Source organism: Myotis davidii, unplaced genomic scaffold (genome assembly GCF_000327345.1).
Source record: "Myotis davidii unplaced genomic scaffold, ASM32734v1 scaffold555, whole genome shotgun sequence".
NCBI lineage: Eukaryota > Metazoa > Chordata > Mammalia > Chiroptera > Vespertilionidae > Myotis > Myotis davidii.
In genome coordinates, this window is record NW_006286315.1 from 975,839 (window position 1) to 981,078 (window position 5,240).

The 5,240-nt window shown below is 53.1% G+C and overlaps 1 protein-coding gene across 7 annotated transcripts in view; it reads right to left on the reverse strand.

Moving 5' to 3' along the window:
• Positions 1-5,240, reverse strand: part of TFAP4 (transcription factor AP-4 (activating enhancer binding protein 4)) — a 28,609-nt gene that overhangs the window by 5,343 nt on the left and 18,026 nt on the right. The window lies entirely within an intron of this gene.

Consider the following 5,240-nt stretch of genomic DNA (forward strand, 5'->3'; position numbering starts at 1 on the left):
CTCTGTGATATGGGTATCAAAGTCACCGTGCATACCCCAGGTCCCAGCCCCAGTGTCTGGCCAACAGGTCTGAGTGGCCCAAAACCTACATGGCTAGCTAGAATCCCTGTGATTCTGAGGCAGGTGGACCCAGGTGACGATTGGAGACACCTGCTCCGGGGCTCCTCTGAGCTTCTTGCTATGCACCTGGACCACCTCCTTCAGGGTCACAGGCTTGAGGCTGAAGAAGACATCATTACTCCCTTTGAACCCCCACAGCCACATCTCCAGCCACAACCTCCTATGCAAGCCCCCAGCTACCCTGCACGAAGACTTCAAAGACAAGACAGGTAGCACTCACTCCAGGGAAGGGGTGCCAAGCCAACCACCCCTAGGGACAGTTCTCCACGCACACGTACTCCAAGAGGCAGACCACCCTGGGCCAGAGAAACAAGGCTCCCAGCATGCAATGAGCAACGTTATTGCCTATTATGCGATTGCATCTTGTAGGAGTAGCAGCCTGTGGGTTGAGAGAGAAGGCAGCCAGTGGAAGGGAGTGAGGCTGTGGGCTGAGAGGCGATGGTAGCCAGAGACGACAATAGGGACTGCGGGCCCAAAGCCACTGCTCCCAAGGGGTGGGCCTCTGTGTGGCCTCCTTCCCAGCCTGCTGCTGCAACACCCCCCGCCCCTGGCTTGATGGCTTCCAGATGCTAGGCTCCCAGAAGAGGCCACTGGCCCCACCCAAAGCCACAGCCTTGGTTTCTTCCTGATGTGCCCCCCCCCCGCCCCCGGGGTGACTGGTCCAAGCCTGGGCTCACACCCTTGGGTCTGAGGTAATGGGGAAAGGACTCTGGGCATCCCGTTTCCATAGATGAGGAGCCTGAGCTCAAAGAGGTGCCTGGTTCAGCTCCCCTACTATGCCAGGCCCCCACGCCCAGCCCCAGGCAGAAAGGAATCTACATGAAAACCAAGAGGGAAACACATCTTCAACAGCTGGAGACAGCTGAGGCCCTTCCAGGCCCCACAGCCCACCCCATCTGTCCCACCTCAGCTCCCTGCAGGACCCTGGATTTGTCTTTGCCCCTTCCTATGCCTCAGCCTTTCCCGACAGAGAGTTGTCATCTGGGGATGAGCCAGGAGCGGGCTCTACGTCAGCTGCTGCTCAGGGTTGAGACAAGACCTCTCCTCCACCAGTTCCCCCAGGGCCTCCCTGGGCCCCCTCCCACAGAGCGCAAGGCCTTAGAATGTCAGTCTGTAAAGGGGGTCCATGACCCCCACTTTATAGATGGGGCTTAGGGCTCACAGAGGGGAGGAACACCGTTTTAAAGTCAGACAGCCAGGTACCCGGGGGCACCTCACTTCTCCCAGTTTCCCTGCCCTGCAGTGGAGGTGACTCCTGTGGCTGGAGTAGATGCAGGTCAGAGACCCGATATGCAGAGGTGTGCCTGACCTTCGGGGGAAGGTGGGTTAGAACGGAGTCCGGGCTCCTGGGCCTGGCAGTGCCTTCCAGAAGCCCTATGACGGGTGGATTAAAGTCGGGAATCTTTGGGGCAAGAAAAGATGGAGAGAAACGTGCATAGGAAGCCAAACCACCGGGTGACTCGGTCTGGCAACATCATCCTCCCCCTGGGGAGTGACAGAGGAAAGAACCCCACTCACCCAGTCCCTGGGTTTCCCCTGGTGATGCCCAAAGGCTAGAACAGATCAAAGTAATAAGGAGCCAAACAGGAGCCCCACGTCCACCCTTGAGCCACCTGGAGGCTCACCTGGAGGGCCTAGCAACAGAGTAATAAGGTGTGGGTGGTTTTTTAAGTCTTTTTAAAGTTTTTACTATAATGTGCTAAGGACTCATTTTGTTGGAATTTTCTCGTTGAATTGTCATAATCTTCCTCCGAGTTGTGTGGCCCATAATTCCTGTGTGGGATGACGACACAAAGGATTGGAAAAGATCTAGCGCAGCAAGTGTTGGGGCTGGGACTGGAACCTGGATCCCAGGACCCTGCTATGAGCCCTCAGAGGTCTCGCCACGGAGTAGACGGGACTCTGCACTGTCCCCGAGCAGCACACCCCAACAGGCAGATGACAGTTACTCCTGTAGAAAGGACCAAGCACAGGTATGCCCTGCCATCATGTTCACCATTAGCATTCACTGAACTTTTTTACATATTTCCCTCTGACTCTTGCAGAAGCCCAGCGAGATGGCTGCATCATCCTATTGCAATGAGGAGTCCAGGGTCCTGTGAGGGGAAGGGACATGCCCAAGGTCAGGCAGCCAGACCAGGGAGCAGCAGGCACCAAGCTCACACTCTCCTTCCCCACCAGCTGATGGCACCCTCTACTGATGGCTCACACATAGCCCACTGTTTACCAGAGCCCTGTGTATGGCAGCAAGAGGCGGCACCCCAAGACCCTCTGACTCCTGCCCCCCAAGCCAGCTCATCTGTCCATGAAATCTCAGCTCTGGGGAGCCAACCCTTTGCCTCTCCCATCTCCTCAGGACGTCCACAGACTGAGGAGACCAAAGAAGACAGCAGAAACCACCCAGTGGTTTGGCAGTGGTTTGGCTTCCCAGGGACATTTCTCAAGTGGAAGTTCCCAGAGGGCAGGGGGCGGGGCAGTGTGCAGGGGCCTATGTTGTCTCCTGTTCATTGAAAGCCGCCAGCCTGCCTCTTCCAGATGTTCCAGCCTGTCCTCTTCAACACCAAATCCATCAGCCCAGCCTCCTGCTCAGGAACCGGCTGCTGGTTAAGCCAGTGCAGACTTAAGTCCCAGAAAAGACTTCTTCCTGGTGGGGACCTGGGCTGCCACCAAGACTTTCCCATTCACTCACCTAAACGGTCCTGGAAGTACCGGCTGACCGTTTGTTTTTCTTTTCTTTTTTAAAATATATTTTTATTGATTTCCAAAAAGGGAGAGCGAGATAGAAACATCCATGATGAGAGAGGATCATCGATCGCTGCCTCCTGCAGGCCCCACACGGGATGGAGCCCACAACCCAGGCATGTACCCTGACCAGGAATCGAACTGTTACCTCCTGGTGTACAGGTCGATGCTCAACCACTGAGCCAAGCTGTGAGGCTCCTTTTTTTTTTTTAATGTATTTATTGCTTTTAGAGGGAAGGAGGGAGAGAGGGAGGGAGGGAGGAACATCTATTGGCTGCTTCCTGCATGCCCTCTGCTGGAGATCAAGCCCACAAACCAGGTAAGTGCTCAGACTGGGAATCAACCAGCCACCTCTCAGTGCACAGGTCCAGGCTCAACCAACTCAGCCACACAGGCCAGGGCCAGATGACAGTTTCTTTAATAGATTCAACTAACCAGGGGTGCTGCCCAACCAGGAGTTCTGATTGGTGGAATGCTGCCTAACTAGGGATTCTGATTGGTGGAGTGCTGGCCAACCAGGGGTTCCAATAAAGGATGACTAATTGGAATTACCAGCTAATACTACAAATGCATTAAAGCATTTTTGTATTTCTTTCAGAGTTCTGCAGAAGTAAACACAACTTACAGTAACTGTAAAAGTCCTCCACACCTCCTCATCAACTTCAGAGCCCCCAGGTAAGCAACACAGGTGGCCTGGGTCCACTAACACCAAATATCTTTTGCTTCTCTCCCTCCCCAAATGCCCAGGGACTGCCTTGCCTCAGGAATAAGGGAGAGCACCTGCCAAGAAACAGTTTGGGTACCAGCCTCAGGTGCCAAGACCAGAGCGGCCCACCCACTACCAGAGTACCTTCAGAAAGCCCCCCGGGAACACCACCAGCATCCCAACCAGAGGCTCAGGGCAGGGAGCACACTCTTAAAGTCTAGATCCTGTCCTGTACCTGTCCCTCTCTCTCAGTCCAAGGGCAGTACCCCCATCCTCCTTAGACACCCCTGTCGGGCTCCAGCCTCAAATTAGCCACTGACAACTCTCATTTCACACTGTCCCAAAGTCATTCACACACCTGCCACTCAACAACTATACAATCAGAGGTGAGAGAGCCACCCAGGATTTCTACCATAATCCAAAGGACAGGAGGGGGGACGACAACCCTCACCAAGGATGCCCAAGGTGCTCATCCTTCTCTCTGCAGCAGGTACTGAAGCAGCCCGGGGCCCTCACCCATCCCAGCTGTTTCTATCCATAGACCCGCCACTCCAACCAGCCTGCCACTCCTGCAGTCTCCCCATCTGTAATTTGGGGAAATACTGCCTCACTTCACAGGGCCATAGTTAAGTTTAAAAGAGGAGAAAAGAGAGATTGAGGACAACAGGATGCCTTATTTTTCCAGGGTTCATACCCAGGACTCCAGGAGAACCCCTGGACAACCTAAGAGACTGCAAACTCAGGGCAGAGGCCAGTTCTGGTTCTCTGTGATATCCTCAACACTGGCACCAAGTAGATGCCTTGTAAATACTAGATCAGGGACCCAACACATTCAAAAGCCCCTATTTGATTTCTAACTTCTAAGAGCAATTTGTCTCTTTCCCCACTGAGGCAGTCCCTAAACTCCTGCTTCTCAGAGTTTGAGAGCCTTTTTTGTTGTTAATCCTCACCCAAGGATATTTTCCCCCTTCATTTTCTTTTTGTTTTTTGTTTTTAAATATATTTTATTGATTTTTTACAGAGAGGAAGGGAGAGAGATAGAGTTAGAAACATCGATAAGAGAGAAACACCGATCAGCTGCCTCCTGCACACCGCCCACAACCCAGGTACATGCCCCTAACCGGAATCGAACCTGGGCCCTTTCAGTCCGCAGGCCGATGCTCTATCCCTGAGCCAAACCGGTTTCGGCCTCCCTCGATTTTTAGAGAGTGGAATGGCAGGAGGAAATGGGGAGAAACATCGATGTGAGAGAGACACGTCAATTGGTTACCTCCCACATGCGCCCCAACTTGGGCCGGGGATCGAACCTGCAACCCAAATACATGCCCTTAACCGGGAATCAAACACAAGACCCTTCAGTGCACAGGCCAACTCTCTAACCACTTAGCACCACTGGCCAGAGCTCTTTTTTTTTTTTGAAAGAAACATTGATTTGTTTTCCCACTTATGCTTTCATTGGCTGATTCTTGTATGTGCACTGACTGGGAATCAAACCCAAAACCCTGGCATATCAGGATGATGCTCTAACCAATGAGCGACCCGGCCAGGGCTGAGAGTCATTTTAACTACCAAGCACGTTCCTCCTGTGTAGCCACAGTTCAAGGTGCTCCGTTTTACAGAGGGTGCAAGCAGTTAACTGAAATTACCATGGCAAATGTTCAGGACAAAGAGA